General features: G+C 40.2%; 1 long non-coding RNA gene across 1 annotated transcript in view; it reads right to left on the bottom strand.

Annotated features, from left to right (window-relative positions):
* LOC128793024 (uncharacterized) overlaps positions 1 to 14,090 on the bottom strand; it is a 156,928-nt gene extending 142,838 nt beyond the window's left edge. The window contains exon 1 of the long non-coding RNA XR_008432637.1: positions 13,846 to 14,090. This is a non-coding gene — a long non-coding RNA (uncharacterized LOC128793024). The remainder of the gene's footprint in view (positions 1 to 13,845) is intronic.
* Positions 14,091 to 14,343: the final 253 nt, after the last annotated feature.

Genomic DNA, 14,343 nt, shown 5'->3' with positions numbered 1-14,343 from the left:
CATCAACTGGCATGAACCTTAAATCAGATCCAAAGTAAACACCTCGTTACTCATCTGTCTTCTACATTCTGTCAATATGGGCCAAAGACCAGCAGAAGTGTCCTCTTACAAATCCAGGGAAAATAATACACAGACTCAATAGAAGGAAATTACCACCACAGTCCACTGAAATTCTGCGTGTTTTGCAAACACTTTCACAGTTCATTTCACCTTTTCCACGTCCACTAAGACACACAGCACACAGACACAATTGTTCCCAGGTCAGTCCAATCTTGGAGAACACCTTTGCTCAGTGATTAAGGCTCCTCTGCAAACTATATTCATCGCTTCCCAAAATTACCTTGCAAAGCTCACCCACCTGCATGGTTTTGATGTAGCAGGCCAACTGTCCAAAAGGTTAGAAAATATTTTACAAGAGACATTTACGCCTATAGAATCAGTGGACATTTTATTAGGATGTGTTTGTTTTTCATGCTTTAAAAGTCTGCAAATTTATGAATACAACATATCCCTTCAATGAGGGAAGCAGGCATTATGAGTGATGTGTGACAGAAGGAGGAAACACTGGTCCTTCTTGAACCTATGCCCAAAATATCTTATGTCACATCAAGCACCAGGGCAGCCACACAGAGTATTGGAATCTGGTTCGGACAAGCCCCAGCACTGGCTAACAGGGAAAGGCAAAGTGGTGGAGCAGGGATCTGGGGCAGAAGAGGGTTGGAGTTTGGTTTTTTCCCAAGCAACTCACTGCTGAACAGTATGAACCACAGGCCACCTAGATTGAAATTATCCACAGCCATGTGGATAGCTCTCAGATTTCCCCATTGCTTTTCTATTTGAACCAGCAAGACATACAGGAACACCATTTACACCTGAGGAATGGCAGCAGAGGACAACTGCTGCTCTGTTCTCCACCAACATCTAACACAGGACATACAAATGTACTGAAAAGAAAGAATTTGCAACAAGGTACAGGAAAAACATTGTTGAAATTCTTTGGAAAGCTAATAATGAAAATAACTGTGCCTTCCTTCTCATCCAAAGCAATAAGAGCTTCCTTTCCACATTTACCACATTTTCACTTAAAGGTTACAGAAATCACTAATACATGTGTGTGACTGTGGGAAACTCAAGTTAGAACAAAGAAAAAAAAAAAACACACCTACAAACTAAGAAATCCTGCTGTTTCTTTCTTAATGAGATAAGTAGATATTCCTAAAGATCAGGTTGCTGTTGTACCTCTCTTCCCTGGCTGCTCACAGTCACAGATACCCTGTGCCAGCTCCACGCTCCCACTCACTGAGTGTGTTTGGTGTAGGAGAGGGGAACACACCTGAGCCACAGCCCCTGCCAGTGCTGTCCAGAATTTTGTATATACCCCAAACACATGGCAAAGCACAGACATGGGAACTGTCTACCCTCTGACAACTGTTTGCCAGTGGACACAGAAACAGCAGAGTTTGGTTCTGAGCTCTCTATTGTAATTTCAGCAAAAGAAAACAAGTCATTAGTATGAGACATTGAATAAAAGCAGGTCTTTAAAGCTGTGATAAGTTGATAGTAATATTTCTTTTGCTATTTGGGCCCCATAAGTCCAAGCAACACACACAAAAACAAACAAAAAACAAAACACCCCAATACACCACAATGATCTTACAAAAATGCAAAGTGAGATGAAAATCTTACATGCTGTATTTCTTCTCTGGTTGAAACATATTTTGTCTTAGAATAAAAGATAATGTTTTATTTAGCAAGTTTAGGCTTCATTTTTTTTTAAACTAAAATATTCAATTTATTCAGTAAATAGTCTATCAGGATAAAGGGTCACTGAGTATGCCAAGGGAAAGTATATCTTTTGAATTAAAGGATCGAAAACTCAGTCAGGCAGAATACTGGTTGCTCTCAAGAACATTATGGGAACTAATGAAAGAACCCCATTTCCTGCCTTATACAATTAAGTAATCAGCTGCCTTTGGTTACCCCTAACAACTTACACAGACAAGGGGATTACTAAGCAAACAGACTGCAGCATTTCAGAATACACAGTCAACGGGAATGCTGAAACGACATGCATTCCCAGGGGAGTCACTACCTTTTCAATTTTAAGAGAAGGAAGTGGGATTATTGAAAATTTAGGACTTGGCAGACCTTTACAGAAATGCTCTGGCTGATGTAATGTGCACTATCCAAGTACAAAAATAACCCTTGCCATCAGAAGAATGCTTCCCTTACTACCTCTTCTCCAAGATACAGTGAATTCCTGATCTGGTTCAAATGAAGGGATGCTTAGATACAAAATAAAACTATCTTGTTTGGGCCAGAAGAGATTCTTCTGATCATACTTAAGGTCTGAAGTAGTATGCTGTGAAAAAGTCTGACATTTAACAAACACTGTAGCTTCAGCTGGGGGTAAATTTTACATCTGAAAAGTAAGGAAAATGTTTCTTAAACTCTTCAGAGAGACTTAGTTTGCACAAGCACTAAATAAGCAGTGAAGAGCCTTCCCCACTGCCTCTATAGGTGCCTGTTGGGGACAGGCAGCATTTCAGTGCTCAGCAGTCACTAGAAGTTTATTAGATTTATGACTCTGGTGGAAGCTGTGCCAAGAAGTTTTGGGAATCCACCCCTAAACAAACACTTCTGTGAGTGGTGGAATAAACACAGCTTAGTTTTCTCACAGCAGGGAAGTAGTATTTGGGGTTCCTTTCTCTTCATGTTAATAGACTTTGCTGTCCTCTTTTCAACTAATTGGTACTGCTGGTGGCAGGACTAGGAGTGTCATAACAAAACCCAGAGGTACTTCTGTGACACTCTGCAGCCTTCTGGGGAGGGCAAGGGGAACTTTCCATTGCATCACTGCAACCTGTCAAACAAAAATCTGAAAGTCTGTCAGTTGAAAGGAATAATAAAGATATTTATAATTTGTTGAGAAAGAAAAAATAATGGGAGAAAGAACACGGGCAACAGTCTTGTTCTAGAGTGACTGAATGTCCAAAGTAAAGAAAAATTAAAATGCTACAATGCTCACTTCAAACTGCCAGAGTGCTAGAAGTGCTGAATGGAATAGTGCTTCAGAAAGAAGGTAAATATTCGCTCTTACTATTATCTGCTGAGCCACTAGAGACATATTAAATAAACAGCTATGCAATGTTGAAAATACTTCCAAAAGAATAAAAGAAAACTGTCAGCATTGCCAAAAGATAACACAGAAGGAGAGGAAAAAAAACCTTGTAGTTATGAGACATGGAAAGTGAAATTTATTGTAAAAGTGCATTGCCTCTCAGTTTTTGACAATGTGAACTCTTCTCCTGCACCATCTGGCTCCACTGCCCCCACTGCAGGGTGATTTAATTATTGGGGAAACATTTGCTAACGACAGCACCTGGCTGCTCTTTGGTGTTTAACTTTCCTTTCCTGCTCCCACAGCCTCAGGTTCACAAGACCCAAGCATATCTGCAGAGTTGCTCGTGGATACAATAATAATCTGACTTGGCCAGTGGTGGCAAGTACAATAAGTGACTTGGCTATCATTACTCAATTGCCAAGCTTTGAGCTGCTCTAAAATAGATTTTCCAACTCATTTTCCATCTCATCCTGGACAGACCCAAAATTGGCTCCAAAATTTCTGATAATTTAACTCGTCCCCCTTCCCCAGTGTCCTCAGGTGTTGAGCTGAGCAATAGAGCTGCATTGTACAGCTGTACAACAACTGTGTGCTGTTGGGCAGGTGGAATTCATAAAGAGGATCAGGTAATCTGACATCAGAGATGAGATTAACCACTGAAAGAGAACCTCAGGTCTTTTGGTTGTCCCAGTGGGTTGGATTTAATTGCAAATGGATCCTTCACCAATTTCATCCAAAAAATATTTAAAATGCCACTAAAATGAGCCTTCTTTGAAATTCATCATGTAAGACCAGCCACACTTCCTAAAGAAAACTTGGGGGCCAAACTTCATGAGGCACCACACCACTGCCTCTCACCTCAGATGCAAATCCCAAACCAGCCCAACCTCATGAGCAGGCCAGAGCCTCACCTTGCCCCTGGAGCAGACATAGCTGCCACCTGCCTGGCTTGGTCTGCAACGAGCTTGTTGGTACAACAGACCTGCTCCATGACTTCATGAAGTGAAGTTTGGCATATAACATCACATGACCCTCACACTGCTTTTAGTACACACTGATGGTATTTTCCTGCACGGAATTAGAAAGCCAACACTTGGCAACCTGCAGCTCCGTTCCTCCCCAGACACATTTTTGTCACTCAAAGTCTTCCTATTCCATTGTGCCTCCTCTTGAACCTGAGCTGTGGAGTCAACAGCTGGGATTTGTGATCAGATTTAGACCCCTGGACAGAATTTTTAAGGAGGTATTTTTCTCCTTATTTCAATACAAACAGAACAAACTTTAATTTCATTTGAAAATAAAGTTACATTTATATTTTAAAGTTTGCATTTAATAAACATATTAAATAAATTGAATAGATTTAATAAAATATATTATATTTTAAAGTCTTTAAATCCCCTCTGTTGCTTTCCTAGGAAACTTCCCACAATTTGTTATCAAACCCATTATTTTTTTGCTAATCCTGCCTCTGCTTCTGGGAAAGGAAAGAAGCAGTAAGAACTGGAATAGCAGACTTAGATCACAATCCAGAGAGGGGCTAACTCAGCAGAGAGGCAGTCAAGCAAACCAAGATGCCTTAAAGGAGGCAAGTGGTTTATTTAGTAAGACAGAGCTCTGCTAACTTTTCATGCATTTATTTAATCATTGCTGTTCAGCAGAGCTGGTAAGAGACTGCACTCCCTGGAGATGCTGTGCCAGATCCCTGAGGAGATCCATCCGCAATGTCTTTTTTTTTTAACATATTTAGCAGCCACAGTGCATAGTTAGCAAGGGGACATTTCCCTATTCCAGCCAGGAAGGTAAAAAAAATGTACAAAACATCACAGAAAGTGTCAACAGAAACTGTAAGAATCAGTGAGTGACTAATGGCTGTGAAGAGAATTACAAACAAAAACTAAGCTGTGTTTTCCAATCACATTTCACAGAAATACAGAAATTGCTGTGGGTTTAGATTGTTCTCTGGACAATAATAGCAACACACCTAGAAATCTTCTTAATATCTCGTGCCAGAATTCTGAACAGAAAACTTCCAGTAGGTAGCTGTTATAACATAGATCTAGAAACTATCAGCTTCCCAAGCAAGAAAAGGGCACTGAGTGCAAAGAGATGAAAGAGATTAAAGAAACAAATCAGACTACCAGCAATAATGGATGCCTTCAGCCCCTTCCTATGTAGTGCTTATGTATCACAGTGCTCACAATTGCTTTTCTTACTTTGCCATCCTGAGATGATTGCTCTTTAGATTAGAGAAAAGCAAATAAAAACTAAGACATAATGAACTGTAAAGGATTAAACTGGGTACTTCACACAACTTCTGCAATACAAGAGCAAGGAGATGATCAGTGAAGTTAAAAGGCAGTGTACCTAAACAATACATGTTTAAATGCATAGCTTGCTGCATCCTATGGAAAAGTCTGTCCTCACTCGTCCTTGCTTTCATGGTGACACGTTGGGAGATGGGTAGGTTTTATCCTGACTTGCCTTCCTTTTACACAGAACTTATTCACTACTTCATCATATCTTCATGGCCCTAAAAATCCATATCTTTACTCCAGATCTCCCTGCTGGTCCAAATGGAATCCTTTTCTACTGCTAGGATAGCTGTGAAGGTTATTTTTAAAAATAGCCACACCATATCCAAAGCAAATGGATTAAATTCTCTCCCTTCACAGTTTTGTCCTTTCCTCACTCTTGACCATACCACCATCTTTTCTATTACATCAAACATAAACTTATCTTGTTTGGCAAGGTGTTTCACACCTTACCCCATCTTGTGCTTCATCATCATTCCAATATACCAGTCTGAAAAACACTGACAAACTACACTGACAAACAGACAAAAAAAAGAAAATACACACCTTCATGATTTTAACCACACCACCTCTGCATTCAGTGGGGCTTCCTTGCAAGCAACTGCAGGCCTGTTAACACCTTCATGTCCTTTCCCAGCCACCTCACCAAAAATCACAGGTGATGCTCTGACAACTCACATTGCCTCACCATTACTTTCTCTGTTGGTCAATAAAATCTCATAACATTCTTCCACTTTTTCCTATCCATCTGCTCTTCTCCTCCAAGGTTGTAAGCTCTTTGAGGCAGCAATTCACTTTTTGTTTTCTGTGTTTGCTTAACACAAAGAGGTCCAGCCTTTGGACAAAGAACAAGCACTTACAGTACTCATCATCACAAGATACCATTGGCATATAGAACTTCCATAATTCCAGGAAATAAAACAAATCATGCATCATCTTTTTTCCCATTCTCTTTTGAGTCAGGGGAGCCCATATGTTCTCACTATGGGTTTTATTGTATTCCCTCTGAAGAATCTATTACTGGCCCTTGTCAGGCTACTACTATGGCAGCAAGGAAACCTGTTTTATGTAGGCTGATAAATGAGCCAATAAATTCTAAATCCACTGCCATGGATGCTTCAATTATTACTATTATTTATTGTCATCTGCTATGTGTTAACTGTCTCCTTGGGGCTGGACCAGTTGGCAGTGCTCATCAGGGTGAAAAGTCTTCTGTTGTGCTAAAAAGAGAAATTGGTCCTTTAGAACTTAATAGGGAGGATGAGAGGAATATTAAAATAAAAACATTTCACATGTAAGCAAGAACTCCCTATGGAAAAGAGTCCTCACATTGTTTGCCTCTTTTCACCTGCTGCAGTGCTTAAATGAAGACTATTTCGCAAAAGGGAAGCTAAATATTAAAGAACAAAGTTTGGCCAGAAAACCAAAGAAAGACAACTGATCCAAAAAAATGACTGCATGGGAAGAAAAAAAGTAAAAGACGTGAGATATCACAAAAATGAAGAGCAAGTCTTATACAGAGAACCAGATTCTGAGTTGAATACCTCAAGTCAGGATTTTCCACAAAAATGATAAATCAGGGATAAACTGTTAATACTTGAAATACCTGAACTTGCTTGTCAAGTATTGCAGGGGGTGGGGCGTGGGAAGCCAACCAAACACCAAGGCCCACATAAACAAAAATCCCAACACATCTCTGTAGAATTCTGGAAAGGGAGGTGGTGAAAAGGGTGAGGGAATGGCATGAAGAACACAGCACACACTGCATAATATTAACTGGGGATTAGAAACTCTTTAACCCCTGCAATCAGAACATGATGGCAAAACCTGCATGCCTTCTAAATGGGAAATAATGGCATATCTGGGAATTTATAATACAGCATACCATTTTTTAAAATTAGAATAAGCTAGTTTTTAATAGAATGCGGATATAGAAATGTCATACACAAAAGGCACTGAAATAGTGCTTTCCTAACCAGCATTGCCACATGCATCTAGGGTTGATTTGCTGTGAGATTTACAGAACTATTCTGGATTATTGCTCAGCTCAAAACACATCTCTGGTACAGACAAACAAAGTTGAAAATGATGGATTGGTTGTATGCAATTCATTTGACAAGCATCAGAAAGTGGAGAGCAGGGAGAGGAGAAAACCCTTTACTAAAGCCATGTAACCTGAGTTAATGAAATTATATTTAACTAAGGGTGTGTATTTAGACTTGATCTTACCTTGGTGACTTAGCCATTAGTAGGAATTCATTGTTTACCTCCACGATCCTTATCGGTACTTAGGCAGTGTTTGCACGTGATTTTCAACTGATTGCTCAACATGCTCTGTGTTAGACTGTTTTGAAATAAATGAAAACACAGCAAGATCACAGAGGGCTAATCTCAATTATCTAATCTGCTTAAAACTGCATGGTTTCTTTTCTTGTTGAGGCCACATTACGGCTTCCTCTATGGGCAGAACCGTACCTACTGATGCCAAACCAGATATTTTTTTCTGCTTCTGCAAGACTAAAATTTTTGTCAGTGAAAAGGAAAACAGTTATTATTCCAAATTGCTTTTCTTAGGTCATTTGAGGATCACTCCTGAAGAGGTAATAGCCACCTATAATGATTATGGGCCCCTATTGATATCTGTGATAATTGTGAGTGACACAATAGATGCTAAAGAAAAAAAAATCCTTTCCCCCTTAAAAAAAAAACCCACCTCAGAAACACGTCAGACCTCTAAGAAACTCATCACAGGACAGAGAATACTGAGCCAAATCTTTAACAATACATGGCAGGGGTGGAAATCAAATTGAGTATTTTGACTTAAAGTCTAGCCTCTCACCACCTCTGGAGCACAGATCCTGTCCAACAATTCATGAAAAGAATAAAAAAACCAAAGAGTTCCTGGAAAACCATTAAGCCAATGGGCAATTTACAAAAATAACACATGATCAAAAAGTTGCTTTTTATCGTTCGTGTGTTTGCACTGGCTGGAGAACATTCTCTCACCCAGAAGGATTATGCTTTAGCTTTATGCAATCAGTTCTAAGATTTCACCTTGTGCACCTGAACTTCACAACCAAACTCCTTGAGTAACTTCAACTTTTATATCAGATTCTTCCAAAGATGGCATTAACAATTAAGAGAAAAACAGTCTTAGCACCTAGAGAGTTAATGCAGATACTAAAGAGTTTGCACATTAACCTGCCAAGATCTGATGTCTGTTGTCTTCTTAGATAATAAGTTTGCCCTTGGGACACATCTTTCAAGCAGCTGGAGCCCTTAAGACAATTAATGAGAAAGACTTCTAGGAACACTTTCACTTACACTCCCATGCAGCTCTCCCTCGTTCTACACCAGCCATTTTTAATGCATCCTCTGTTGCGGAGTTCAACAAAAGAGCACTACCCTTGTGTCTTATGGTCCTTGTAACAGGCTCCCAGTAGCAGCAGCCAGGTAAATAAACCAGAAGTATCAGAAAATGCTATTTTACAAGGGGGGAACGTCCATATCAAAGCTATCAAAACTGGGTTTGAAGCATGTGGCCAAACTGAGCTGCTACATTTTCTTCTTCCCCAACATAATATTTCCCATCCAACATCTAATTGCCTCTAGGATCAGACTGAGCCACGTTTTCCTTCAGACTTTGTGACCATTGCTTCTCCAGCACTCCTCACAACATAAGGCACCACCACTGAGGGACTAATCAGCATTCAGTGCAAGGGCCAAGGAGAGGCACATTAGAGCAGCAGGAATTAGAACAGCTCTGGCATTTTCATTACAGAATACACCAGTAAGGAAGAGCCTGGCTCAGGATGGAGCAATTGAATGGCAAAAAGACTCCATAGGTTTGCTTAAGACTTCCTGAAGTCTCAGTACTTGGCTGATGACCTTCCTTTTGAGACAGATCTTTATTATAGTATTTTTAGCCAGGAGTTCAAAGGAGTAACACTGACAAAATGAGGGAGATGATTCCCTCTACACCCCAGATCGCAGCTTGCCGGAGTGGTAAGGAATTATCACAACCTTTTCTTCTACCATACAACAACATGAATGCTCAATCAAGAAGCGGCAATGAACATAAAGGTTCAGAGACAATTCCTGGTTAAGCACCAACATTTGCATGCTGCTGGAATTACTTGAACTTCTTGAGACTACAAAATGAGGTTGATCTTTTCCCAGAGAACCACTGCTGTCTGATTGCGTTCTTCGTGTGACACACATTCAGCAAAAGGGGAAAAAAATCTGAAATATTGATTTTCCTCAAACATGACTAGATACTAGTAAGAAAATCACTTCTAACTGAAGAAGGAGAAAGCAAGATTGAAAAGTTTGGGCATTTTCTTATATTCTAACAGCATACGACTACCTCTCCTTTTAGCAGAGTTCAGACTTAAATGACAGAAGCCAAACTGCTATAGAAAATGAATATGCAAGTGGAAAGTCTGAATACTCTCCTGTCACAATGCTTCATAGAAACCATAGCTTCTTTAGTTTAATTTCACACAAAATATGGGTCAGAGTCAAAGCTCCACATCTGTACTGTGATGTTTTGTCCAGAGCTGTCCAATAAGCACTGCTAGCAACCTTACCATATACCATTAAAGCAAGATTAATTCATAACTCTTTAAACCCTGATTGAGCCAACAGGTCACAGATTTTTCTTCAGCACAATTGGCAACATCATGGCTTGTTTGCACGTGGCAGAATTGAGCTTTGTTTTTGCCATGACTATAAAATGCTGATGTTCGTACTGCGAAGCCTTAATTGGAACAGGTCAATAGCAACACATTCTATCCAGGCTAGCAAGGAAAATTCAGGAAATTAAAGTGTCCTTATTATTCTAAAACTACAAAAAACTGAAAGGATACACTTCTAATAAAAATAAGCTGGAAATATTGCAGGAGGAAAAACTCATTTTTTACACATGAGAAAAAAGCACAATTCAGTTTGTTGCAGAAGAACACACAGGAGTAAACTCTTGGTTTTGAGAAATGCCACAAATGTAAAAGGCTTGATTGACCTGAAAGTTGGGGGTTTTTTAAGGAGTCACTAAGCAACATGATTGTTGCCAACGCTTAGAATTTTCTATAGTATTTGTGATAACTTGATAAAAACCCACCAAATTTTCTTAAGCACACCAGTTTCCAGAATACTGGCATTACTTAATAATCTGTTTTATTTATAAAGGACATATTTTCAATTCTCACTGATATGAACAAATTAATATTTTTAATCTTCTTTCCATTGTTTTGAAGGTCTGGCTCATAAATCACAAATATTTGGGTTGGGCATGTGTATTTGACAATTTCTTTTGCCTAAGGATAGACTCAGGCAACACTTCTCTTTTGCCAGAAATAGTTCCTGGCTAATGATTTCTGGGAAGACTTGATCATTATTTTCACAGGGCAGTGGAACAGATTCTTTGCATGAGGCCAACAAAGGAGTCTGTCAGAGAGTAACATGAACCTTGCCATGCTGCCACCCAGAAAGGAAGCCTTTTATAGAGAGCTTTAGAGGTACCTGGGAAGGAGGATGCTGCCTCTGCTCTACCCAAAAGCAATAGGCTCCTGCTGCCTTTGAAGACTCAGGCAATATGCAACTTACCTCTGCAAAATCCAAATTTAGTCCTGACATGCTGCTCTTTCAATTTCGCTCAGGCTGTCGAGCCTGTGCCTGCCCACACCCTTTTACAGGCTGGATTTCACTCTTTGGCAACAAGCAAAGTGATTCCTGGGACTATCAAATCACCCAGATGAAGACTGACTTCTTCTCACTCAAAATATTATGCAGCACAATTCTCCAGTTAATTTCCTGCAAGTGAGTCTGACAAGTGCTGTATAATGTGCAAACCAACTTACACAAACAAAAGCATAAGAGAGCATGAGCTGAAATAAAATTATGCAGAACAAACTTAGAACAGTTGTGAGGCGGCACAGACAGCAATTAGTTGACTGGCAGTGCAAGAAAAGATGAATTTACCATTCAAAAAAAGCCCTGAGCAGCACATCCAATATGTACTCTACAGGAACCAAAGACAATGCTTCCTCAGACAGAAGAGCTGTATTGACACCAGCATGAATACCCTTTTTTCCCCCCTCTCTTCGCCAAAAATGAATTTTCTAAGGAGCAGTCTCAGGTGGTAATGTAAAGATCGCTGAATTCTATCACCAAGTAATTATGTGACCTTGAGGGAAAAAAAAGATTCAGTCAAGTGCACAGGGTCTCCATTTACCTACTTTAGAATAGGTATATAATCATAACATTTATTGATAATACAGAAGAGTAGGGGTTGTGAGGCATTAATGAATTGTTAAGCACTTCAAGGTCCTCAGTTGCATAATGGCAATCTTTATTAATAAAGTTGTATTTATTTGCTATCACAACCCTTACTTCTGTAAATATAGCAATATTTATATTTATAGCAGCTCTAGACATTTTTAACCTTATTTTTTCCATATTGTAGTCCAAATATTTATTTTTATGAACATCTAGGACTGACTGATGGGAGAGAAAGAGAGCACTGTATCAAAACTCCAAATCTGTTTACCCATCGTATCCCTTTGGCTCTGCCAGAGGTATGTGGTGGGGCTACCGCTTCTCAAAGTTTGACCAATTAAATGCAGCAGGAATCCATGAAAAGGGAAAAAAGGGATATGGCTGTTATGAAGAATGAAGTTGGTTTTTTCCCTCTTCCAATTCACAATCTGCCTTAAAGGCAAATTCTACCATTTCGCCTTCACAAATAATAAATAGGATATCACCAGTCTCCTTAAACACAGCATTTCTTCCCAAAACGATAAGCATCATTATCATAATGATTGGTGCCGCTTAACACCCTTTAAAAGTCAGGTTTTAAACGCAGCCTTTCTACTGCAAAGCTCAAAACGAGCTGTTGTGCATGCCCTGACCTGGGGTGAGAGGCAAGGCAAGAACATCCACAGCTCCTACTCAACTCCTGAGATCTTCCCCACGAACTCACTGACCACATCTGGCCCGCAGAACATTGCCATTGGCTCCAGATCAGTATTTTACCCACTAAATTTAAAAATTTAACAGCAAGTACATTAAGGATCCTACCTGCAAAGAACTGTGAGGAAATAGATAAAGTTCACTTCCATCTTAATTTAAGCAAAAAGGAAATTATGGGTTCTGGTGTCTTACCTGGGCTGAAAGGGGGGGAAGGAAATCAACGAATGAAACATTTTGTGAGGGGAAAAAAAAAAATATTATTTAGGTTTCTATTTTTGGACATACACCAAGTACTTTGCAGGAGCTGGGGGGGGAAAAATCCACACAAATTACTTTCTGTCTGACAGTTCGGAACGATCATAGAAGTAATATTTGATATGCAGCAAAACTAAGAAACTCTGTTGTCTGTCAAAAGAAAGAGTGAATTGTCTTAAGCAGCAACACCTGATCTATTATTAATCCATACTTCAGAATAGACTTAAAATGTATTGACATCTTCAAGCAGAAAATGACAATGTACAGGCTCTTTTAAACTCCTAAGGGAAATCTAGAACCATGGGTGAAGCTACCATTAAGGGAAGAGGGGAGGGAAAGTCAAATTATACTTCTTTACAAATAGCCTGAATTAGTTATCATTAGTTATCAATTACATGTGCCAGTATAAACATATTGTTGGGTCATTGATGAGCTCAACTTCATGAGGTGTCTGAGAACGTGTGTTTGGAAAGGGATACCCCAGCTTGGGAGCATTTTGAAGTAACTTACAAATCATCTAACTCAGTCAAAAAATAACTCACTTGAGAATGATATAATTACTTTCAGTTTGCTTAAAGCCAAGGAAAAGTTGACACAGTGATTAAAAGGAGGGGGGGAGTGCAAGCAAAGGAGGAAAAAAAAAATAGTTACTTTATACTGCTTGAAATTGGGCTATTCGGAGGCCTAGGACCTGAGCTTATTTGAAGAAAGATTATCTTGACAAATTGGATAAACATTTTGTGCATGACAGGACGCTGATGGAGAGTCTGTTCTGCAAGCACACCTGGGGGATAGTTTGCTTAGTGTGTGACCAAGGTGTTCAGCTAACCCCGAGTCCTCCCAGAGCGCTTTGTTTACCCTGTGACAGGTATAGGCAGATCTGAAGTCGAGGCCTCCATAACAGTTCCTGCAGACTTTGCAGATGCATTTTTCCCTCCTCCTTGGGACAAAACACCTCTTGGCTAGACCAGACTACAAAAAGCTACACCAGAATTCAGCAAACAGCTAGCATTTAAGGAAGCCTGCAGGTTGGCATGCCCAAGGCCAGTGAGTGACGAGCGCAAGTGAGGCCTCACATCTCCATCCCTCCTCACCCCTCAGCATTGACCGGGGGCACCACTCCAACACCGTGCTAGAATCATCATCAAGCAGTGGAAGAAAAACATGCCAAAAAACACGACCTACTGGTTAGTCAGAAGGGGAGTGAACATCACCCATGGAGACTTTTGGCTTCTCTGCCTCAGAAAGCACAGTGGCCATGTTGTTCTGCCTTCACTTTGATGTCAGAGACTGAGCAACACAAGACACCAGACCAAGGTGGCTGATGGCCACTGTGCAGGTTGTTGGTGACACCTGTTAACATCACGTGAAGGATTCCTTTGTCCAGGCAGGTAGGATGCAAACTTATGCTTCTTGCAACAGAAGCAGTCGTACTGGCAACTAAACCCTTGCAGATCCCAACAGTCCCCCCTCAGGGCTTTTTTCACGTGTGAATTCAGGAGGACAAGGATTCCATTCTCAAGCCCCACCTTCCCAAAGCTGCCACATGGTCCTCCTCCCACCTTTCTGGGGCAGGCTGGTTTTCAGCCAGATGAGCTCTGGGGCTATAGCAAGTTGGTTCAAAGACAAGCATTTATGCCAGAGCAAAGGGGCAGAAGGATGGAGAAAGGATAGTAAAGGAGA

This window comes from Vidua chalybeata, chromosome 10 (genome assembly GCF_026979565.1).
Source record: "Vidua chalybeata isolate OUT-0048 chromosome 10, bVidCha1 merged haplotype, whole genome shotgun sequence".
Classification (NCBI taxonomy): domain Eukaryota; kingdom Metazoa; phylum Chordata; class Aves; order Passeriformes; family Viduidae; genus Vidua; species Vidua chalybeata.
Note: the sequence above shows the minus strand (reverse complement) of the source record. Positions and strands in the feature narration are given on the sequence as shown.